Here is a 26,286-nt window from a genome sequence, read left to right as displayed (position 1 = left end):
GGGGACAAAGTGTCTAACTGGTGGTTTAAGTGTTACCTGCAGTTGCGGCACGTCATGTTCCATGTCTCTGCTGCATGTAAATGCGAGGATCGGAAATGACTTAGCCAAAGTGGGGCCCCCAACTTGTGGTTTGACCCCGCTGCTTGATGGCCTCCATGATGTGGGTGAAGTGAGGCCATCATCTTGTTATTGGCACCCTATCATCTGACGACTTCTGCGCATGCACCAGCATTGACTGTGCGACCAATACCGCCAGTGTGGGAGAAATAGTACACAGTGCACAGTGACAGCAGAATCATGAAAGTAATTTACTGTGGTACAGCTGGCATATGTTGGTAGTGCTCCATGAAAGAGATGTACTGTGGGCAATACTGGTATGTGTTGTGGGGGCAGCATAATGAAAGTGATATGCAGAGGCATTGCTGGAATATATTGTAGGCACAGCTTCAAGAATGTGATTTAGAGTGATTGTGCTGGCATATGTTTTGGGTGAAGCTTCTTGAAATGTGAATGACAATATTAGCATTTATTATGTATACAGGCATAATTAAAATGTTTTAAGGTGCTCTTGTTTACTGTTGATGGCCTGGCATCTAATGGCTCCTAAGTCGGTTACAAGGGTTTTATGGCACCCCAAAATCACTTATTCTGGTGAATGCCAGCAATGTCTCCAAAGCACAAATGATAAAAGCGCTGCTTCTGGACCAGGGTCTGATTTTGTAGTAGCTCTTTTAATCTTCCCATAGCCAGCTGCTGTGTTGGCTACTATTTGACTTAAATGGTTTTATGATACTCTGCACACACTGCTTTATAGCAGCTCCTTTCACTTCACTAGTGATCACCAGCACTGTCTCTAAAGAAACATTAGTAAAAGCCAAGATGCATTCCCTGCTTTCATAATTGAATCGGTAAAGGCATTAGAGAGTAAATTGGTTAATTTTAGCAAAGACTTTGCACAATTTGATTTCTCTGAAGAGTTAACTATGATGGGCAAGGATGGTCACCTAGATATCAATTGCAGGGTGCTGGCATATAGGGTATCCTCAAATCATTATGGAAACATTGGAGGGACACAACAGGGTTGTCCACTTCAAGGCCAAATATGAATCCCTTGTAGCTAGGAAAAAAAGAGAGTTCTGGGACAGAGAATGAGGTGGTGTGCCATGATTAACTAAATGTAACTATTTGAAGTCCAATATAGTTTAGTGGGGTGAGGTCTCAAAAGCCATGTACCAGCTATAGAGGCTCATGTAAATGCAGAAATAGATGTTAAGAAGGTGTATGCGGACCAGAACTAAACCAAGGGCTCTAAGCACCTGGCATGCATCTCTCAGTGTCAAGGAAAGGAAGCTTAAGCATGTTCTTGCTTGATGATCTACTAGCAGTCCTAGCAGATCCTATAAAAAGCACTATTGAGCATTCCTTTTGAAGGTCCTAAATGCAGTGGTTAAAACAGAAATGCCCCAAAATTTGCGGACTGAGAAACGTTAAACATACACGGTAAGAGTAAAACCGGAAATGTACCGTCCCTTTTCACATATCAATATGCTAACCAAATTGATTTTGAAATTCTTGATGGGGGCTCAGTCATGGTCGATTTTGACGAGAAAAACATAATTACATAAGACCCGGTTAGTTTGTGACATCTGAACTCCTGAGCAATGTTACTGAACCTCAATTCTCATCTCAAAACATGTTCAATTAAAAGAGCAATAGACATTTGATGGATGGCTTCTACCTCTGATGTTGGGTTCGAATTGCATGACTCTCTGCAGACTCTTGGGGATGGATCAAGTGATCTAATCACCACTAAAAATGGAATAGAATCAGTAAAATTGAATGGTTTATTGCAACTACTTTCATCTAGAGATCCTTTAAGGTAAGCCAGGCTATTAAGTTTACTGTGTACAAGATGTGCAGGTGATTTCGAACAACAAAGGCGTTGGATAACTTAGAGCACACAGTTGCCAAAAGCCTGGTTGATATGCATCTAGAATATTAATGTTCAGGAGCTGTGCAGTTTGAAAGGAAAATATATTTGGAAACAACTTTCTTAGAGGGAATATTTAATATGAGATTAAAGTTTTAAAATGCTGCTTAAAATGTGCCCTCTCTTGTAGGGGCTGGTCATACAGTATTGTTTTCATTAACCGCAGACCTTTGCGCAAATAACATTCCGGCTGCTGAAACAGCGAACAACCAAAAATAGGTTTAAAAAGCCAGTTGCAAAGCGTGGTGTGTAGAGAACTGCACGTCACAGGTTTGTGACCAGCCTGTCACAATCCATACATCCGGTAGTCACGAATGGGAACTGTCGGTTGTGACAGGGCTGGCCTTGAAATGCAAGTGTTGAGCAGCTTTGCCCTCCTGTTATACTGAGTGTGGAGCCCATAAGCACTGGCAACCGGCACTGGAGTCTGGTGAAAGTCTTAATTGGATTGGCGTAAATGTTTCTTCTGAATATGCATAGCATAGCGAAGGAGCCCAAACAACCAAAGGGGCTTTGAGGGTTTCTCTCACTTAGAACAAGTTTAAAATAATGGTTTAAAAGGGTACATTTTACAGCAGGTGTCCGATAAAAAAATTGATAAAAAGACACACAGTCTGCAGTCAGTTTTATAGGATAGCCCATGATGAAATCCACAGGATGCAAGTCACCAATAGTGCACAGGAGCATTTTCAAATGTATTCTGATGATGACTTTGCCTACAATATATGTCATAATTAAACAAATGTTCATACTCGCTATACCCACAGATATCCTTGAAGGCTGCACAAATATATGCCAGTATTACCAAATAAGAAAGCACTCTTGTTGGCTTTGCCGGTAAAAAAAATGCCATGCCACAACAAGAAAACATATCAAGAGTAGCTACAATCATGTAGGGCAGTATGCTTTATCTTTGATGTCAGTAAATAATACCATGCAAGAAAACATGTCCAGTGTGGATTCACCAATGTAGGCTGGGATGCCTGCTTATTAATCATGCTGACTTTACCCTTGATGCCCAGTAAAAAATGCTGTGGCAGAGTAAGAAAATATGTCCACACTGATCACACCAATGCAGGAGCTGCACTCATCATGTTAGCGTTACCCTTTCTGCCAGTAAACAATGCCATGAACCAATGTAGGCCAGTCTAGCCACATAATAACATTATCATGAATGATGTACCCTCAATACCCAGCAAATAATGCTGTGAAACAGTTGGATATTATATCCAGACGGGATGCACCAATGTAAGCCATTTCAGCCAGGTCGTAACACTTGCCATGGTTGCTTTAACCTTGAACCCCAGCAAAACATGGCATACCAAATTACAAAATATACATCCCAATGTTATTCTAACAAGCTCCTCATCAATGCACTCTAGAATACAGCTATGGCAATGCAAATCCGGTCTAGCAGCTCCCATACCGCCCACACTGAAACCACTGACATACCTCAACACCTATGCCATTAGTATACAGCGACAACCTACATAAACAATTCACTCTAGCTGGGCAAACATCAAATCTCCTGCACTAGCACTCTATCCTAATCCACCAACAGCACCACCCACATGCCTGACCTCTGTGCTGCTTACTGGGGCCCAGCCAAGCCTCCTAAATCCTAACCAGGCAGAATACACACACACACATCTTAAACGTAACTTTTACAATCTCCCATAAATGGACTGCGGTCCCCGAGGGCATTCCAACCACAAAGTGCATTGAGGCCATACCAATTGGCAAAGGGCGCTATATAAATGATTACAATTACAACTACAATGACGTCTTTACCCCCAAAGCAAGGGGGTGGGGGATAGCGCACTTCCGCCCTAACAAAGAATCCACCACTGGAAGGCAGCAGCCAAATGGATGGAGGACTAGGCACTTTTTATTTCAGAAGGTCTCCGCTCCTCCACCCACAAGGGCATTGGGAGTTCATTTTAAAGGACAGACTAACGCATGCCCATTTCCTGGAATACTTCTTTCACTATTCTACCCTACCTTATGTATAGAAATATAAAAAAGTGCATCAAGGTGGACAGGAGTCAGGAACAACACTTCCCTGCTTTACATCTTCTATTATGCCTGCCTTCGGTCCGGTCTGACAGGTCATTGTAGAAGGATGTGCAGGAGAGGTACAAATGTACGCGCATCTTTCTGTGAGTCAGGCATGCATTAAAATATGTGCTGACCAACTCCTCCCTCCCCCTTTCTGAATTAATTTGCACATGTCCCAAAGCACAATCTACGTACTCACAAGCACACTACAAATTGTGTCTTGTAAATCAGGCCAGAGACAAATGTGACTTTTTTTAAATGTACTTTGTGTGTAGCTGTGGACCAAACATACAATTCGTAGCTTGTATGACATGTCCACATGCTCTGTGGAAGTAAAAAATCCTTGAAAAACAGAGGTGTTTCCTTTTTTAATTGTTTATAATGTGTCACCAGCCACAGTACTCTTGTCAAATTTGGCTGAACTTTGACCTTAACCTATGTTCATCCATAGGCTGTTCTCTGTCTTCATGTTTTGGGCTGTGAGCATATGACTTGAGTTTTGTTCTCCTATATTTTAGTTACATCAATTGATGAACTGTGCAAGGGGGAACCCTAAGCATTTGCATTGGGCCATTTCCCTACAGGGATTAGATGTTGACATCCAGCACAAGCCAGGTTCCAGCATGGAAATGCAGATGGCCTCAGCCGGTACTTTCACCTAGATGAAGAAGCAGACTCTCAGTAGGCTGGTGGTTCACATGTTGAGGCTGGGTGTACAAAGGATAGGGTGGATCCATGCAGCCTTTGTCATTTAATTAGGCTGGTCATGGCCAGAGGTTTGGCCCGCCTTTTCCTGTGATGCTTTCATGTACTCCTGGCTGTCACATTCCAACTAAACGGGACAGGGGGATGGGCGGCATCTGCAGGCTGTGCCCATTCAGAGTACACTGGTCTATGTTTTTGTCATGCAGTGAGCATAGGAAAATGTGTGCGGATTAGCCCCACACATTTTCTGAGGTTGATCTACTATCATTCCATTTTCTTAAAAAATATGAAAAAATCCCAGGCGAGTGCACACCCGCAGTGCAGATGGTCAAATTCGTCACATGAACTTGCTTACGCTTCCTTACCTAGAGGTCTGCTATTGGCAGCCTTGGCATGCAGAAATGGTTACTTTCCTTTAACAGCTCTCAAAATCCCTATGAACATGATAAACTGAAAACTCAAAATGGATTCTGCAAATCTCTAACCAGCTTCCCGTAGCTGATGAGGGAACATTTGTCTATCTTCATGATTTTAGGCGGAGTAAATCAGAGTCTCTGTCACTTTTATATGAAGTTCCCTAACCCCATGCTTGTACAAACAAGCAAGCAAATGTTTTTTTGTTTAGATTCTCAATTCTCTGCAAACCAAACTGGTGCAATAGCAAATGTAGTGGATGTGAAATGTATAAAGTCTCAGAGCCCAGGGCAGGGGTGTGCAAACTCTGGCTTTCCAGATACTCTGGACTGCAAAACATCTGGATAGCCACAGGTTGCAGAGCCAGGCTCTGGTGCATTTGTAAACCAGAGCAAACCTCAATGCATTCTCTGGGAGAGCTGTGAAGTGCAACATCAACTCTGAGCAAAAGAGCGGAAAACACACTCTTCCCAGTCGTTGGAAGTACTCAATCCTCTGAAAACCTTCTCCTTTCCTGTTTGTCCCAGACATTTTTGGATTTGAGGATTCATCGGTCAAAATTCTCATCTAATCAACGATTGGCGATGCCATCACAATCAGACTTACCTTTGTCCATGGTGAACGCCATTGCATGCACATTTTTCTCGCACAAATTACAGGTGGACCTCATCAAAAGCTGACCAGATATTGTTGGGATTAGTAACACCAGGCCCATCCAACGAAACATGCTGCTGCTAGTTCGAACTCTGCTTAAAAAATGCCATTGTAGGAACAGGTCTTGCTCTAGCAATGGTGGCCGGCTGATAGTTACCCATCTATAATTCCCAATGACCCTTAAATACGTGCTGAGTCAGCACTGCTAAATGTACATAGTAAAGGCTTGACCCCATGTCAGAAGCAAGCGCTTACCTGACTGAGCAACCTCAGAAGTGGATATTAAGATTGACTTATTTTCCATTCCCGAAGTAGTGCAGGCATGTATGCGAAAGCGGGTTGCTTATGTTTAACAGCAGTCTTCTGTGACAACTCCTTAAAAAAAGCACACGCGCGGTTGCAGGCACGGTGCACAATGGATGGTGCAATGCGAAGTAACTTTTTTTCTTTTTTAAAAAAACACTACTACAGCGAGGGAGGGCCGCTCCCATGTCTGCTCTTTCTTTTTACCGGACACGAATTATTCACCAAATTCCTCAGGGGTTTCATTCCAAAACACACGTGACTTCCACACATGCGGCTTACTCATATGGGCAGCGCGCGTTAAATTCCACCACAAAACGAGCGTTCGGGGAATTACGTTGCGTCATTCTTTAGTCACCCTCTGTGGTCTCTGCAGATAAGAGAGCCTGGAGCCGTACGACGCTTATCGGGCACTATCGGCGCCGATAGACTGGACGCCGCAGAGCATATGCGGCCGCGGGCTTCTCTGGCAGCGCCCTTTGAACTCGAACGCCTCAGTGAACTTCATGTCAACTCGATAACATAAGCTTCGTTGCCAGTTTAGTCTTTTTTTTTAATAGCAGATCAATGTTACACTTTACATTTTGGTGATTAAAATGTTAACTTTCTTCTATTAAGGTATAATACCAAGTGCGTCATAATATGTGAATAATTCATAGAGCGTGACACAGAGACCATAACTGCCCCCAGCTCTACAGTATATCAAAGGACACTATGGTGCTAATTTTGCACTGTTCCGTGGCGTGAATGAAAGGTCAAAATGTTTACCAAGCACAATAACACTTTAGTAGCACATTGCACTTTACAATTTCAAGATTATAAATTCGGTTTTTATTAATGTACCTTTTGTGAAATGTTGTATAAGTCTAAACTATGTTTTTATGACGTATCAGTGTTTTCTGGCAAACTCACCCCGAAGAAACTAATATATAATAAATAATAATATGCAGAAAAATAGTATTGTATCACGTTCTAAATAACTATTTGCACTAGCAGTGGAGGATGTTTTTGGGTTCTATTGCAAGTGAATGAAAAGTATAAACGCCAAGGGCCTCATCACGAGTTGGGCTGTATTCCTGGCTGTAATACCACCGACTGTAATAACCCTAGCACAGACCGGTCCGGTGGTATTACCACTGGATCACGGGTTAGGCCTTAACGGTAAATCCTCATTCCTGATTGGGTCCATTTCGGCTACTACTGTGGGCTAGCCGGCTGTAATACTGCCGAAAAGAGGCATTTTCACCTCCATAAAAAAGCTGGAGAGAAAACAGCCGATTTAGCGCCCAACTCGTGATAGGGCCAGCCCTTAAATGTGGCGGTAATACCGTTACCACCATATTTAAGGGGTACAGCCCAACTCGTGATGAGGCCCAAGTCTTTTACACCTTTCATTATCCACACCACCATTTCATCCGTCTGTTTGGCGACGCATAGGGTTGGTACACAACTTGCTCTTCCACTGCCTCCCTTCCTCACTGCCATACAAATGCCCCAGCATTTGCACTGGCATGCATTATCATGCGGGTGCAAATGCAGGGGATCACTATGGAGCCTGCCGGCTTTATGCAGCAGCATAAAGCAGATGGACTCTGTAAGCATCCATTGTACTTGCTTCAAAGCGAGAATGGCCAACAGCGTGTACAATGAAATGCTGCCTACCATGCTTGTATGGCAGGCAGCATTTACAATTACAATTAAACCCTGCCTATGGTAGGCAGCGTTTAATTGTAATTGTAAACGCTGCCTGCAGCCCTGCACATTTGCACTCCACAATATAGATGATGAACATTTGGCTGCAGGGGACCTGGCATCGGCTGAGTGCAAACGTACCATGTCCCCGCCATCAAATTATGAGACTAAGCAAAATGAGCACCAATGAATCACAGAGGAGTTAACTGCAATTCTGCCTCATCAACTGTTTTACATCTGATGACGTATAATGGCCTTAAAAAGGACTTAATTGTGGCACATTTTATGTAATACCAATACGATAACGAGTATTCTAGTGGACAGATGTCTTTAATCTAGAAAAATGACATGGTTAAAAGGGCCTTGTTTTGTTTTTGGAAAGTGACGCAATGTTAATGTGCAACAGTAGATGTAGATGGGACAAGGAGTTGTTTAATATAATATGACAGTTATGATGTCACAAGTATATGATCATAATGCTATAAGACATGTTAAGTGTATTGTGTTTTATGTTAAACTTGATATATTTATAAATGAGAAAACCCCCTTAGCACTTAGTTTATGACAACGACTGCAGTCTGCCAACAATATTTTTTACGGACGAAATTATGACTGCAGACACCTTTCCATGTCGTGCTATGCCATGATATATTTTACTGCATGGATTTTCTACACCCCTCACCAACCTACTTATAGAGGTCTCTGCCAGCTCCTCACGCAACACCCACATGGTCTATGTTCCAACACTCAATACGCATACCAAGTAAGCCACATACACATGGCAATTACCCTCCACCCCCAAAATAACTCATCAAACATCAGAACACTGCACCTCTACAGCCAACTTATTTATTACAGCCCTGGCCAATGCATCCTATCACCACGGGAACACGAGGCTGCCCACTGGGCACAAATGCCTCTGTGCTTGCGACACAGAACACCTACAAAAGGATGTGCATGCAGAAGTCAGCGGTACCGATCTGTGCGCATCAACTAAACAACAAAGCTTTCTTATCTTTCACTCTCTCCCCACTAACTCCACCAGCCCCTGTTTTTTCCAGAATCACCTGGAGACCGTGCAAATGGCAAAGCAGTGCAGCATAAATCCCCATAACATAACATAACAGTTACCAGGGTAATCCAGACATGGACCCCTTGCTCACTAGTCTTAGAGAGGCACAGCTCCACCTCACTGATGAGTCCCAACCAGGCTGAAACATGTGTCTCGGGTTTCTGTTGGCACTCTTGTTCAGAAGAGAATTGCCAGGCATTTCAGTGCTGGACTGCCCTTTGGCAGGACAAAGACTTATATGTAGTGGACATTTCTGTTCTGTGAAAGGATGGTGAGCTAAAGACTCGGGTTGAGACTCTAGCCCGGGATATAGGCCGGCAGAGAGACACTCCCAGGAACCCCCTTGATTCTGCATAAAGTATCCCCTAACATAAGTTGTAAGGATATTGAAATTCACAGAGGAGTTTAGTGACCAAACAGAGGAACAAAACCAAATGCCAAGTAATTGTAAAAGATCACAGAACTCCAAGGTGACTTGCAATATTGATTCTTCATAGGGTAGCGGGTATTCGATTCCTTCTATCACAGGGCTGCTCCGTCATTTCCCTGGTTGCTTGCATAATCTCATGCAAGATATTGTCCGGTTGTTGGTACATGGCATGAATGTAGAATCTGCACAGATGAAAAATATACAAATATGAAGCTTTTTATGTGTTGCCAAAATATGTTAAGTATTTTGAGACAGTGCATTTAAAAAACATTCTGTTGTTTAAAATAAGTGGTACCATGCAGATAGATTCTTGATGTCCTGTGTTAAACTCCAGCAGTGCACACATTAAACATACTAGCAAAACCAGTTCCTCATCAGTAAAAGGAACTAAAGTCTGAAGGATATTTATCACAGAAGAAAGGAATCAGAAAAGCTAGTCATGCCTTTAGTACCTTGCTCAAATGGCAGCTAGGATTCAGCACTGTACTCGTACAGGCTGCAGGCATTGTGACATCGGAGCTCAACTATAATAAGTCAGATGTCAAATGTATGCCATACATGATGTTATTTGGGATGCCATCAGTGTGCTTTGGGGCTGTGCAATGGAGGGCTCATAGCTAAGGTGGCATAGCTCCCAAGAGCTGACAAATTTCAGGGATTTTCTTGCATTCAATCGGAACGTTAACACCACTTCAACTCAAGTTTTTTTTCATTGAATTTCAGGGGTTTTGTTGCACTGAACGTATTCATCGTAACTGTGTTTTAACAACAGTTTTGACACAGAATGCAGAGATATCTCTTAGGATGTCTGTGCATTGGGAACGGTGTACGGGTTCCCCCCTCCCATCGGTTATGTCCTCTTGCTTGTCCCGCTGGCCACATTGAATGACGATGGACTCTTCATGGATGATGTGTGCCTGACAGTCCTGTTGGAATGCTGTGTGAGTGCTTTGAATGAGTGTTCCATGTAGGGTGTAAGTTGGAGGCTGAGCTGAATGTGTGAGGCCGCAGGCAGAGGATAGATGAGTCCAGAGTGTGCTGGGGAAATGGAGGTAGATCGATGGCACCCAGGTGTGGTAGGCTTGGCATAGGATTTTACTAGTGGTATGTGGTGCCTGTGCAAGTGTATTTGTTGAGAGTGCATGCCACCATTTCATGGCACGTGTGGTCTTGTTGTGTGAGGAGCATGAGCTCACAAGGGTTCTAGTTAATGTGCATTTTAGGGGGAATTCCGTGAGGTTCCTTCGCTTTAGTGATCTCTGCTCCTGCAGGGAAGTCAGGGGTGGCTGCATGTATCCTTTTGCTTCCCTGCTGTGCCTGTGTGGTGTGTATGATCCATGTATGTTGTGTCAAAGAATGTTGCCAGTGTATATGCTTGGAGTTGTGCTCAGTATGGTATTTGGGTATGAGGCCGTGTCTCCCCTGTCTCCTTGTTGTGGTGTGGGTGTGAGGTTTTCATGTTTCTGCAAGGTTTGCTAGGTAGGAATATGTGGTGTGATTGTTGTTTGAGGAAAGAAGATGTGCTGTGTCATATGTGAGTGAGTGTGGTGCTTGGGTTGGTTTGTGTGTGTGTTTGTATAAAGGAGATGTGCTATGTTCTATTGCTTGTCCTGCTGGCAGCATTGCATGGAGATGGAATGTTCACGGATGATATGTGCCTACCAGCCCTGAGAATGTTGGAATGCTGTGTGAGGGCTTTGTATGAGTGTTCCATGTAGACTGTCAGTTGGGGGCTGAGCTGAATATGTGAGGTTGCCGGTGGATGTCCCTTGTACCTGAAGTATCTATAAGGCTCAGGCATTGATTGTAATGTATGCAAAGTGGAATAAAACCTTACTAAAGTATTCCTCTGGCTGCTGCCACAAAAACTGAGTAACTTTAAAATGCTACACCTACTCTACCCTGGGACCAGGCTAAAAATAAAACTCTTCCTTTGGCGTATGCCACTAACAAAAAAGCCGGGAAACACCCTCTGCACTGACGGCTCCCTTGTAACACAAGATACAATATTTTCATCTAGTTTCTATTGAAATTAAATGCACAACTTATTCTTCAATATTCAATATATATTTTTGAATATAATGACATCGTCTTCAAACAATTGGCATACAAAAGGGGCCAATGCATTTCTGGGAAAACGTCTGCCAATAATAAAGTTGAAAAAATATTGTGAACCTTATAAGGTTAACTAAAAATCTACAAAGAATTGTCAACATGTGCAATCAAGCATGCCTGTCCTGAAGAACTGTCGAGAAACATCTAAAAAAATGTGTAAAACAGAAATCAACATAAATATACAAAGTCAAAAATTGATAATAGGAAAATATCCTGCTGATAATAAAAAATAGCTGTGTGTGTTCATTGCAGACACATAGCACTTGTGTCACTAGCAATTTACAAAAGAACTACAAAATATAAAAAATATGGAAGGTGAAAAAGGTCATACATGTGCAACTGTACCAATAAGGAATGCATTAGCTAAATAACTCACTAATAAAAGAATTTACGATTGAAATCTTTTTATTTAGCAACAAGCGTAGTGTCTGCATAGATTGTGGCAAATCGCCATAATGATCTTGCGAGGTAAGACATAGCACCCTACGATCATAACGTGCACACCAGCACGTGATGATCTCAACACGTGCCAAGCGTGATGATATTGTTAATCAAAAGGAAAACAATGTAAACCAAATCACGGACCCAGCGGTACATGAATAAAATAATAACCACTTATAAAAAATTGAAAATATATGCAAAATAAATATGAAGCATCAGATAATCCAAAGCTTCCTACAAAGAAAAATAAGGCAGGAACAGTACAGCAAATAGTACACATGTTCTAAATGTTGCAATCATGTTATACATACTTGTTAGTCAACTATTGTACTCAAGATGCCAATTGCAGTTGTCAAAGTAATTCCAACGATTACATAAGAATAAAGTTATAATGATGGTTAAACATAGTCAGAAAAATACTGATAAGTACAACATACTATCGTCATCTATACAAAGAGGTATGAAGATATTACTTACTCGATACATGCAAAGTCAAGAACCATCATATCTGATGATAATGTCATTAACCACTCTACTGGTGCTAATTTCATATCATTTGCTGTAGAAGTTTAATATCTGTTATCATACCCACAAAAATGACGTTGACGTGCCTCTAAATCCTCATGTCTCTAAAGGAAGTGCGGTTGCAAAAAACAATGTATGTTTAGCTCCTCATTCATCCCACCTAATATAACGGAGTTAAGCTTATCTATCCAGTATGCTTCTCTCTGATTCCGTTTCTTGCTGATATCAATCAAAGAAGAACCTTTTACAGTTTCGACCTGATCCAGTTTGAATCTGATGCCAGATTAATAGAGAGAATAATATTCAGCCTACAGAAATGCCCAGTAATTGATTGGTGTAAACCACTTAATGCACTTTAAAGGAGAAGACCAGATTTACTGTCATTTGGATGAGCCATCTTTTCTTAGGATTGAAGGGCACTATCTGGTTAAGTAGATAAGTTGGTGGAAGACAAAACTCAGAAAACCACTGAAGAAGGACAGAACATGTCCAAACCACGTTGGGAGTATGCTACACATTGGAGGAACAAATATTAGCTCACAGCTGATATGTGATTTTAGTTGAGAGAATAATACTTGAATTTTGTTTTGGATAAGTGTTAAAAGAAATTACTACTGTTTATTATAAATTATGGAACATGATAGGTATTATTGGTATTATTATATTCTATATTATAACATTATGATTGATGTGTGATGTAACTCTTAGACGAGAAAACATACAAGCAAGAATTTTTCAAAGAATTCAAATACTGATGTTTTACTATTAAGGAAGGTTGAGTCCGAAAATTAGTGTGACTGGCTTTGCACATTTAGATGAATTGTGGCTTGATTGGTTTTAACATTTTTAAAATGACTGGTTTGCAATATTAGTACAATTCTTTTTTTTCTTTGTTTTTTAATAGCCACCATAAAGCATGCATTGCAGTCAATGCCCAATGCTCAATTCCTGTGTATATGGATTGAGGCAGTGGAATAGTATAACAACGGAATGACATTCTTTACTAAGCTTCACCTAGTGCAGGTGCTTCTTGACTGTCTTTGAAAGTCCCTTCCTTATGGAGAGATCATCACATCTTACAAACCATGACACATAGCTCTCCACCATGTTTTCACGGTAGAAACTAGGAATCAATGGTACTTATTTGATGTTATGACGTTCCATTAAACCTGTGCAGCATATGTTGATAAGTACTATTTAGTATAATACAGTGTGTGACAAAGTCCCCAACCGGACCCTTGGGGTACAGCGTGGGTGCCAAGAGGGCGGGTTGAACTGCCTACTAGTAATTCTGGACCTAATGGTGGTGCAGAAAGAATCCCCTGGTGTACTCCATCCTTCCCTGATTACTTGGTAGGGGCTTGTTACAGTGCACACGAGAATGCTCTGATCCAGCCCGTCTACGGGAAACGTCCAGAAGGCATACACCCTCTTAAACTTCAGCACACCGCTGGTCAATTTCAACCAGACAGTTTTAGTGGGTCTCCAACCTTCTAAGGGAAGTTTTGGCAATACAATCACAACTACCTTTTTGGTTACAGAGTGGCCACAGTGTAGGGTGAGATCCCAATAAACTGTCCGCAAAGACAGAACGACTATGGAAGCACTAGTTCAGGGAAATATGTGACTGAATATCTGCAGACATAGCACTGTCAAACAGCACATTCAAGCTGTCTTACATTGCCTTAAGCAATTTCAGGTTGGTTTTCTATGCACCGAGGTCTGTGGATACAGCCCAACTTCACACATGTATAAAGGGGCATTTCAAGATGGTGAGCGGCCCACATATAGGCTAGCACTGCATTGTTGTGTAGTTGGAGCGGAGCTGTTGGAGAATCTCTTTCAATGTGAGGTGCACCAATCCATTTGCGCAACTAATAAACATGTTCGCCTTATTATAGCTGGGCAGAGAAGTCCTGGAGGGCAGGGCTTGTACCCTACATATAATGCCAGCATCCAGTCATAGAGGCAGGGGTTTGGAGGCTGAGGAGTAGAACGTTAGGAGTGTTTTGGTGGGAAAAGCAGGAAGAAGCTGAAGTGGAGCAGGCAGAAGGTGGCTGGAGATTTGAGGTCAGAGGCCATGTGGAATGCAAGGAGATAGTGGAGAATAAATATGTGGTGAAGACCAAGGAGGAGGAAAGATGTGAGAAGGATCCAAGGTGATGCATCCACAGGTGGTTGGAGGGAAAGTTAAAAGAAGTGAGGATGAAGGAGGACATTTGAAAGAGGTTGGAGGAAACAGCAAGAGAGCGAAGGAGGAGTGTAGTTTGGAGGATTTTGCCAGAAAAATCAGGGGAGGAGAGATGGGAAATCATGAGGATGAAGTTAGAGGTGACTTCAGGAGGAGTGAGGAAAGGAACATTTAGGAGGCGGTTGAAGGGAAGGAAGGCGGAGGAAAGGAGTGCCAGGAGAGAGGAAACAGAATGAGTTGAGAAGGTGAAGGCATGCTGCAATCCTGAGAGGAACTAATTGAGAAGGAATGACAGAACAACCGTGTAGCAGAACGTTGAGAAAGTACAGGAAGAAGTAAGGGAGGAGCAGAGAATGGAGGAAATGACAATAGCAGGAGAGGTCCCTTTAGGCAGTAGACCATTGTGATTCGTCGAGAAGGTAGATGACTATGGCGGGTTGGGACTAGAGGCAGGACCCTGAGACAGGAGGTGAATATAATCCCATTCAGTTTAAAGACAATCATAAGTGGCCTTCTGGTGGTAGGTCTGCGGTTCAGATTGGCATTCCTCAGCTGGATCATTTGCTGCTCCCTAGTACTAATGTGCACATGCACAAGAGGCCCATAGTCCCAGGCAAAGGGGTCTCTGATGAGTCCAGGAGGAGAAGGAGTTGAACCAAAGAAGAAGGAGCACAGGAAGGAATGCAGGGGCACTCAACCCTACAGACTGTAAGTGACTGGAAAAAGGAGGATATTCTGAGAAGGGACTCCTAGATTGAGGATTATGGAACCTAGAAAATTGATTACATCTGGAGACATTTTCTTATAGGAATCCCAGGATGACGACACCCCTTTATTGCATTTATGGTTTCTTTGTTGGCATAAGAGTGTAACCGTCCCCAATAAACATACTCGTTGTAAAACCATATACGTCTGTGTTGGCCATATTTATCCTGATCTGCTTCATGCCAAGTGCTTTAAACAATATTGCAGCTCACTACTGAATTGCTATTCGCAGGGTAGCAAGCCCAACTAACATTCAGTGACCTTAAAGGCCCGTAATCCATGGTGTAGAATTTGTAGAGCTTTTGAATTCATGCCTGTGGATGCATACTTTAAGGTGGTGAATATACATTTCTATTCTTGATAGGTATTGAAATCAAAAACCAGTAAACTCTGGGGGCTGGTGAGAGCCTCAGCTTCATGATGTGACCCTTGGAACCAGTACCTTCGGGCTATTCCAGGCCCCCACAGTCCTGCCAACCCTGGAGAAAGGGAGTTAAGGCACCTACAGATAGCCCGTGGAGGATCCATAGCCAAGCTGTAAAGCTCATAAATAGACACACAGGTAGCTGAAGAGAGACAAAGCCTACACCATTTAGCCTGCCCGAGGTCTGTGAGTTCATACATGGAGCCGATTTTCCAGTGCATGCCAAAGGGACAAAGCCTAGCGTGGATTGTAGACTGGACTCTAAAACAAAACATATTTCAGAAACAAGAATCAGGCGTTTTCATGGGATGCATGATTGACTACAGACCATCAGAGAAGCAAGAGCTATTTCTCCTTCAATCATCCCATGTGGAGTGCTGGTTCCTCATGCACTTGCCAGGCAGATTACTGGATAAGGAAGGAGCCACGAGGCACCTGCCTGGACATGAGGGACACACAAATTAAACCACTAGAAATATCCCATCACCTGGAGATAAAGAGGGAGAGTGGTTACCCACAAAAGGAAGATGTGTGCATCAGAGCCAGCAAGATCAAAGGGAGGAGGTGTGCATCAGAGCCAGCAAGGAGGGGGAGGGCTTACCCTCAAAGGGAGGAGGCGTGCATCTGGGCCAGGGCCACTCAGGAGCAGGGGAAACCAGGATGAAAAGAGTCAGGTCAATCTAAGGCCTTATTTCCGCAATCAACCTATTACCCATAGTATAAAAGGCAGCCAATGTCCATTACCTTCACAGCAGCGAGGACAGCATAAATGAGAGCTGGTGTTACTGAGAGAATATCTGGAGAGAAGTTATAGAAGGAGAGACCAGAGAAAAGAGAAATTGAGAGGTTGCAGTGAGAGTAAGAGCAAGAGTAGAAGAAGGAAGAGGAAAGAGAGTGAGAGCAGGAGGAGATTTTGGAGTAAGAGCTGAAACAGGAGAATGTGAAGGAGTAAGAACATGAAGAGGAGGAGGAGGAGGAGAACTAGAGTCGCAGAGTAAAACTAAGAAGGGTACCTGTGAGCCGATTCAGGCACCAGAATGGGGTCTCATCCGTGTGACCAGATGTTTCCACTAGGAGAAAACACCTGGCAGGTTTCCCCAGGTGGGACCGCTATCTCCAGGAGACCCTAAGGCATAAGGGGGCCTATCAATTTCAGAGCTCTGAGGCCACTAGAAGTCCCATGACCAGTGGAAGTCATCGAAGCAGCCAAGGCACAGAGGATGATCTTCAACCAGGGTCTTGGTCGGCTACACCTCACTACAACTAAAGAAGTGCATAGAGACACTTTAGATACATGAAAACTGGAATGCCTTTTGCCGAACACTCTCCTAAATGGATCCAGGAACCTTTCTTACTGAAATAGGGCCTGGACATACACCATATTGCTTGACCATCCTAACAGGTTTTTTTTTTGTTTATAGAAAAACATCCTTCTTTGCCTAAAGAGACCCTTATTGCAGTTCTCCCAACCTGTCCTTGTGATTCTTGTTTCTGTGTCTGAGCCTGCAGGCGTTTGACAGCCAGCACCTGGTAAGGGAGGTTTTGTGACATACAGTCTAATGTGTGGGAGTGACAGAGTCAGGGACAGATGCCAGAGTCAGGCGATACAGGGTTAATCCTTGAAGCAAAGCTGCTGCTTCCCTCAAAGGTGGTTCTACTAGCACCAGCTTCCAAGCTCCCTTCGAAGGAGGGTATGAGCCTTGCTTGACCCATGAGCTAGATCAGTGACAGACTCCCAAGAGAGGGAGAGTGGAGAATGGCTCAGGGAATTGCCCAAGCCACCATAACCTGTAAAGGAGCCCTTTATCATATCAATATGTCAACATGGACTCCTCACAAGTGGCCCACCCTCTGACCTCCCCTCTTTACCAACAGTTCACATTAAATTAATTGAAACAGAGAACGTTCCCAATTTCCAGGATGGCAAGAAAAATAAGATAAGAAGTTGGGGTACCTCTAGGTAAGTCTACATAAGATTTTACTGACAACTCCCTTCCAAACCTGACTCCAGTCCATGCAGAATCTGGTTTTACTTGCACACCACTTACAAAACCCTTAGGGATGTTTGTGGGAGTACCACGCTCACCTGATTATACTGGGAGGGAGCCGCAGCGATTCAGGGAGGTGGGTGACACACCATTCGGTGTCTATCTCTTGAAGTGAGTGGACGAGAACTGTGTCATCAGGTGTCACCTGGGAGTAGGAGAGGGAAGAGCTGGGAAACAATCAGGGCAGCTTGTTGGAAAGGCACACTTCCCTGGTTTTGGGAAGGAATATCTGGGAGGGAGAATCAGAGATTGTGAGAGGCTGGTGAGACACCAGTCGGTGTCTGTGTCTTGAAGAGAGTGGACAAGACACATGCTTTTGTGTGACACCTGAAAGGAAGAGCACGAGGAGCCAGGAATCCCAAGGGCAGCTGGTGGGAGGGGCACGCTCCCCTAACTTTGCTGGGAGGGAGCAGTAGAGATTCATGCAATCAGTGGATGACACACATTTGGGCACAATTGAAACAACATGTCAGCATGAGTGACAGGTGGAGAGAAATATGCTGCTAGTGGTCTTTTCACTCTGGCAACAGCACTTGATATGTCGACTGTGGAGTGCAGAATTTCATGTGGTCAATTGAAAGTATCATCCAAGTCAAATTCAACTAGGGGTGTACCGAATAGTAAGTTTACTATTCAGACAAATACCGAATAGTTGGCCTAAGTATTCGGCAGACACCGAATAGTGAGCCGAATAGTAGTTTACTACTAGAAATGTGTCAATGTGTGTATAGAAATTTTCCTTTTGAAATATAAACATGGGAAAATTGCATTAATTGGTCCTGCAAAATAAAACAGATGGAAGGAACTCGAAATAGCTGTACTATATATAAAACAATTTCATTCAGAGAGCCACCCATCAATGAGCTATGCAGCAGTAATGTAAAACGTATTTAAACAGTATTGCACAAGTTTGTAGGAAGATGCACAATGCACCTAGAAGCAACAAAAACCAAGCATCGGCAACACCAACATTTTTGGCTTTTGTTTAAGTATGGGAAAGACACTTGCCAGGCACTGCCATAGTGGTATTAACTGGCTATTGATGGTTGCAGGTACAAAATGGTGGGATTACCTAGGCATATAAAGGCAGTGCATAACAAGCCAAAACCGTTGGCTTTGCCAATGCTTGTTTTAACAGGCCTTCAGTGAAAGACATGCATAGTGCTTATAAATAGATAATAGCTGTCCCTAAGCTTTAGAAGGTTGGTTTTAATATTGCTTGCTTTCATTGCCTAATGAGAAATTGGGTAGGGATAGGGAACTGGGGCTGTGTGCGAGTTTTCAGTCGCAAAAACTTTCCATCACAACTCCAATTACTTAAACATCTACATATTATAATAGGCATTGCTAATAACAAAGAAACAACTTAAAAAAGTAATTTGCCAGTATTTCCAAATTAATGCCTGCTCTATTAAGTAAAAGGTGAAGCTCACTTAGCAAAATTGTGTTCCACGCCTAGTGTGCTGAGGGCACAGTAGATGCATGGTTGTCTCTCCTTTTGTTCTGCACGGTGGGCCCTGAAAGAGACATTTTGGGCACTGCAGCTGGTGGAGAGAGGAGGCGGGAGAGAGCACTGCTTTCCCCAGAAAAGGCTGTAGAAGCTTAGTGAAGTAGCCAACCACGAAGATGGCGTGGCAGGGGTGTGGGGGAATCAGGGTTGGGTTCGGTGCTCTGGGAATTGGGACATGGAATTTCAGAGAGACCCTGCCCCCTACAAAAACAGAACAAAAAAGATGTCTGTGCTGTAACCCTCCTGCCAGAGCAGGTACCTTAGGGGTTTCTCTGTCTGTGGCATGTAGCAGTTGTTCAGCCTGCTGCAGTCCTTGTATGTATGTATGTATGATGTATGTATGTATGTATATAATCTTATATATCGCCGGAAGCCCGCAGGCATCAGGGCGCTTGACATAAAACAATACAACCTATAACTTGATGGCTATCACTACTCCTATGCTGACTCTAACAAAACTGGTTCCATTTCCTGCAAAATCACCTAAAGAGGTGTGTCTTCAAACATTTCCTGAAGCAAAGAATATTTTCTTCTAGTCTCAACTTAATAGGGAGACTATTCCACTGCTGAGCAGCCAACACGCCAAAAGATCTGCCCAAACCAGCCTTTAACTTCTGTTTAGGCACTGTAAGAAGCCCTTTTCCTACTGAGCATAGATGTCTCTGTGGGGTGTAAGGCACAAATTGATTGTTTAAGTATTGAGGGGAGTGACCAAACAAACATCTATGAACTATGGTCATAGCTTTAAAGTTCACCCTCTCCTCCACTTTGACCCAATGCAGATCTCTTCTTGCCTTGGTTATATGGTATTTTCTCTTAAGTCCCTTCACAAACCGCGCTGCATCGTTTTCAATAACTTGGTATCTTGCCATATATATTTTGGTGGCTCCTAACAAAAAGGCATTTTCATTGCCCTAGCGACTGTGGCTATGTTAGCCTCATTCAGGTAAGGTTGAATGGCCCTCATCAGGCATAGATAGTATGCCGTATTTTTAATGGAAGAGCCCTAGGGCCCCGCATGAGGCATTGTGGTGGGGGGACCTGACTAAATGGATAACGGCAGAGACTGGCGCGTGGGAAACGGCAATCCTTGAACAAAGGCTAGACTCCAGCGGAGAACTACAACGCTGGGTGGCCTTGACTGAGCCACTTCTGCATCCTAATAACTCTGACGATGCCTCGGATGGATCGGACTTCCCTAGCCATCAATCTGGCCGATCGTAATGGGACAATAATGTTTACTTGGTCTTGAGTTGGGGGGGTGGGGATGGGAGGGTTACGTTACTTTTTGATTATTTGCCTGATATTCAATTGATGTATACTTGTTTTTGTTATTCTGTTAAAACCAATAAATACATTTTAAAAAAAAAAAGATAGTATGCCGTATTTTTATATAGGTAGTTTACTTGTGCCTCTGAGATGACTGAGTCATTGACCATCATTCCTAGGGTCTTAATTTGATTTAATACTTGGATTTTTGCTTCATTAATAGAGAAGGTCTTATACTCTTCTCCTAGCTTGGCTTTAGTTTGATTAGTTCCAAAGATCAGGATTTCTGTTTTGGAGTTGTTGAGACACATCCAATTCTGCTGCATCCAAGATTCTATTTTACTATATACTATTTTACTATATACTCTTGCTATCTTCTCACTGTCCCTGATGTAATTACCCTCTATTTCAATGATTAGCTGCGTGTCATCAGCGTAGTCTGTAAAAAACACGCCGATCTCATCTAGCACGTCGCATAGGCTTCTCATATATACGTTAAATATACGTTAAATAACAGGGGAGAGAGTCTAGCTCCCTGAGGAACTCCAAACATTATTGCGATAGCCTCGGAGAACAAGTCTTCCCAATGCACTGTTGCTTGGCGCTCTGTTAGGAACGAAAGCCGCCAATCCAATGCTGCTGTAGAGCATCCTGCAGTGCGTTTCATTGCATTTATCAGTATTTGGTGATCTACCAAATCGAATGCCGTGCTGAGATCTTGCAGTATTAGCATACCTGCTTACCCTTATCAATTAATTCCAACATGTGCCTTTGAAGGTCCAACATAGCAGTTTACGTGCTATGAACAGCCCGAAAGCCTGATTGTTTCAATATGTTTTTGTAATTGGCATGTTGCGATTTTGTCCAATTTGATGCAATTTGAGTTTGTAAAAGGACAGAGGTTGCCAGGATACTTTGGGGCCAATTCATAGAATTCGGCGCACAAGTGGCGCACGCGGCTGGCGCACAGTGTGCGCGTGCGGTAGTCTGCGCCAGCCGCGTGCGCCGAAACACATTCAGGCGCACAGCGTATTCATGGATTCCAACATCCACAACCAGCCGTGGCGCAGAGTGGCGCAGCGACCCTGCAGCAGCGTCAGTTACGCCCCCAAGAACGCCCCTTGCGCAGGGAAAAGCCATCAAAATCCCCAATCCAGCGCAAAGGGCAGCAGCAAACGCAGAGCGGGGAGCGTGTATTTCAGGGGTGTGCGGGTGTCCCCACACGCGATAGGCCTGGGTACGTGTATTACAGGGGTGCGCGAGAAAATCTACACGCGATTGGCCTGGGTACGTGGATTTCAGGGGTGCGCGAGAAATTCTACACGCGATTGGCCTGGGTACGTGTATTACAGGGGTGCGCGAGAAAATCTACACGCGATTGGGCTGGGTAGGTGGATTTCAGGGGTGCGCGAGAAATTCTACACGCGATTGGCCTGGGTACGTGGATTTCAGGGGTGCGCGAGAAATTCTACACGCGATTGGGCTGGGTACGTGGATTTCAGGGGTGCGCGAGAAATTCTACACGGGATTGGCCTGGGTACGTGGATTTCAGGGGTGCGCGAGAAATTCTACACGCGATTGTGCTGGGTATGTGGATTTCAGGGGTGCGCGAGAAATTCTACACGCGATTGGCCTGGGTACGTGGATTTCAGGGGTGCGCGAGAAAATCTACACGCGATTGGGCTGGGTACGTGGATTTCAGGGGTGCGCGAGAAATTCTACACCCAATTGGCCTGGGTACGTGGATTTCAGGGGTGCGCGAGAAAATCTACACGCGATTGGGCTGGGTACGTGGATTTCAGGGGTGCGCGAGAAATTCTACACGCGATTGGCCTGGGTACGTGGATTTCAGGGGTGCGCGAGAAATTCTACACGCGATTGGCCTGGGTACGTGGATTTCAGGGGTGCGCGAGAAAATCTACACGCGATTGGGCTGGGTACGTGGATTTCAGGGGTGCGCGAGAAATTCTACACGCGATTGGCCTGGGTACGTGGATTTCAGGGGTGCGCGAGAAATTCTACACGCGATTGGCCTGGGTACGTGGATTTCAGGGGTGCGCGAGAAATTCTACACGCGATTGTGCTGGGTATGTGGATTTCAGGGGTGCGCGAGAAATTCTACACGCGATTGGCCTGGGTACGTGGATTTCAGGGGTGCGCGAGAAAATCTACACGCGATTGGGCTGGGTACGTGGATTTCAGGGGTGCGCGAGAAATTCTACACCCAATTGGCCTGGGTACGTGGATTTCAGGGGTGCGCGAGAAAATCTACACGCGATTGGGCTGGGTACGTGGATTTCAGGGGTGCGCGAGAAATTCTACACGCGATTGGCCTGGGTACGTGGATTTCAGGGGTGCGTGAGAAATTCTACACGCGATTGGCCTGGGTACGTGGATTTCAGGGGTGCGCGAGAAAATCTACACGCGATTGGGCTGGGTACGTGGATTTCAGGGGTGCGCGAGAAATTCTACACGCGATTGGCCTGGGTACGTGGATTTCAGGGGTGCGCGAGAAATTCTACACGCGATTGGCCTGGGTACGTGGATTTCAGGGGTGCGCGAGAAATTCTACACGCGATTGGCCTGGGTACGTGGATTTCAGGGGTGCGCGAGAAAATCTACACGCGATTGGCCTGGGTACGTGGATTTCAGGGGTGCGCGAGAAAATCTACACGCAATTGGGCTGGGTACGTGGATTTCAGGGGTGCGCGAGAAATCCTACACGCGATTGGGCCTGTGCGAGTGGGGCAGTGTATTACGTAGGTGTGCGGGAAGTTGAAGAGGTGAATTGCCAGTGTGGGTCCTCCCAGGTCTCCCCTCTACCCCCTCCACGACCTCTGCAGGCAGCCCACACCACAGCGGACTACCCTGCAACCCTGGTCATGTCCCGCAGGCAGCCCATCCACCATGGGCATGCCCCCCAGCCAAGCCACATGTCCCCTTGCACCCCCACCCCCCAGCAGGCCCCCACTCATGTCCCCCTGCACCCCCACCCCCCAGCAGTGCAGGGACAGCCTCCACCAGGCCCCCACCCATGTCTCCCACCACCCCCACCCCCCAGTCACCAGGGGCAGCCTCCACCAGGCCCCCACCCATGTCTCCCACCACCCCCACCCCCCAGCAGTGCAGGGGCAGCCTCCACCAGGCCCCCACCCATGTCTCCCACCACCCCCACCCCCCAGCAGTGCAGGGGCAGCCTCCACCAGGCCCCCACCCATGTCTCCCACCACCCCCACCCCCCCAGTCACCAGGGGCAGCCTCCACCAGGCCCCCACCCATGTCTCCCAGCACCCCCACCCCCCAGCAGTGCAGGGGCAGCCTCCACCAGGCCCCCACCCATGTCTCCCACCACCCCCACCCCCCAGCACTGTGGGGCACCTGCCAGCAGGCCCCCACCCATGTCCAACCCATGTCTCCCAGCACCCCCACCCCCCAGCAGTGCAGGGGCAGCCTCCACCAGGCCCCCACCCATGTCTCCCACCACCCCCACCCCCCAGTCACCAGGGGCAGCCTCCACCAGGCCCCCACCCATGTCTCCCACCACCCCCACCCCCCAGCAGTGCAGGGGCAGCCTCCACCAGGCCCCCACCCATGTCTCCCACCACCCCCACCCCCACCCCCCAGCAGTGCAGGGGCAGCCTCCACCAGGCCCCCACCCATGTCCAACCCATGTCTCCCAGCACCCCCACCCCCCAGCAGTACAGGGGCAGCCTCCACCAGGCCCCCACCCATGTCTCCCAGCACCCCCACCCCCACAGTCACCAGGGGCAGCCTCCACCAGGCCCCCACCCATGTCTCCCAGCACCCCCACCCCCCAGCAGTGCAGGGGCAGCCTCCACCAGGCCCCCACCCATGTCCAACCCATGTCTCCCAGCACCCCCACCCCCCAGCAGTGCAGGGGCAGCCTCCACCAGGCCCCCACCCATGTCTCCCACCACCCCCACCCCCCCAGTCACCAGGGGCAGCCTCCACCAGGCCCCCACCCATGTCTCCCACCACCCCCACCCCCCAGCAGTGCAGGGGCAGCCTCCACCAGGCCCCCACCCATGTCCAACCCATGTCTCCCAGCACCCCCACCCCCCAGCAGTGCAGGGGCAGCCTCCACCAGGCCCCCACCCATGTCTCCCACCACCCCCACCCCCCAGCACTGTGGGGCACCTGCCAGCAGGCCCCCACCCATGTCCAACCCATGTCTCCCAGCACCCCCACCCCCCAGCAGTGCAGGGGCAGCCTCCACCAGGCCCCCACCCATGTCTCCCACCACCCCCACCCCCCAGCACTGTGGGGCACCTGCCAGCAGGCCCCCACCCATGTCCAACCCATGTCTCCCAGCACCCCCACCCCACAGCAGTGCAGGGGCAGCCTCCATCAGGCCCCCACCCATGTCTCCCACCACCCCCACCCCCCAGTCACCAGGGGCAGCCTCCACCAGGCCCCCACCCATGTCTCCCACCACCCCCACCCCCCAGCAGTGCAGGGGCAGCCTCCACCAGGCCCCCACCCATGTCTCCCACCACCCCCACCCCCCAGCAGTGCAGGGGCAGCCTCCACCAGGCCCCCACCCATGTCTCCCACACCCCCACCCCCCAGTCACCAGGGGCAGCCTCCACCAGGCCCCCACCCATGTCTCCCACCACCCCCACCCCCCAGCAGTGCAGGGGCAGTCTCCACCAGGCCCCCACCCATGTCTCCCAGCACCCGCACCCCCCAGCAGTGCAGGGGCAGCCCTCACCAGGCCCCCACCCATGTCTCCCACCACCCCCAGTCACCAGGGGCAGCCTCCACCAGGCCCCCACCCATGTCTCCCACCACCCCCACCCCCCAGCAGTGCAGGGGCAGCCTCCACCAGGCCCCCACCCATGTCCAACCCATGTCTCCCAGCACCCCCACCCCCCAGCAGTGCAGGGGCAGCCTTCACCAGGCCCCCACCCATGTCTCCCACCACCCCCACCCCTCCAGTCACCAGGGGCAGCCTCCACCAGGCCCCCACCCATGTCTCCCACCACCCCCACCCCTCCAGTCACCAGGGGCAGCCTCCACCAGGCCCCCACCCATGTCTCCCACCACCCCCACCCCCCACCAGGCCCCCACCCATGTCTCCCACCACCCCCACCCCTCCAGTCACCAGGGGCAGCCTCCACCAGGCCCCCACCCATGTCTCCCACCACCCCCACCCCTCCAGTCACCAGGGGCAGCCTCCACCAGGCCCCCACCCATGTCTCCCACCACCCCCACCCATGTCTCCCACCCCCCCCACCACCCAGTCACCAGGGGCAGCCTCCACCAGGCCCCCACCCATGTCTCACACCACCCCCACCCCCCAGTCACCAGGGGCAGCCTCCACAAGGCCCCCACCCATGTCTCACACCACTCCCACCCCTCCAGTCACCAGGGGCAGCCTCCACAAGGCCCCCACCCATGTCCCACTCATGTCCCCTTGCACCCCCACCCCCCAGCAGGCCCCCACTCATGTCCCCTTGCACCCCCACCCCCCAGCACTGTGGGGCACCTGCCAGCAGGCCCCCAACCACGTCCCACTCATGTCCCCTTGCACCCCCACCCCCCAGCACTGTGGGGCACCTGCCAGCAGGCCCCCAACCATGTCCCCTTGCACCCCCACCCCCCAGCAGGCCCCCACTCATGTCCCCCTTGCACCCCACCCCCCAGCACTGTGGGGCAC

This window comes from Ambystoma mexicanum, chromosome 5p (assembly GCF_040938575.1).
Source record: "Ambystoma mexicanum isolate Mex_15411 chromosome 5p, UKY_AmexF1_1, whole genome shotgun sequence".
Classification (NCBI taxonomy): domain Eukaryota; kingdom Metazoa; phylum Chordata; class Amphibia; order Caudata; family Ambystomatidae; genus Ambystoma; species Ambystoma mexicanum.
This window is presented reverse-complemented; position numbering follows the sequence as displayed.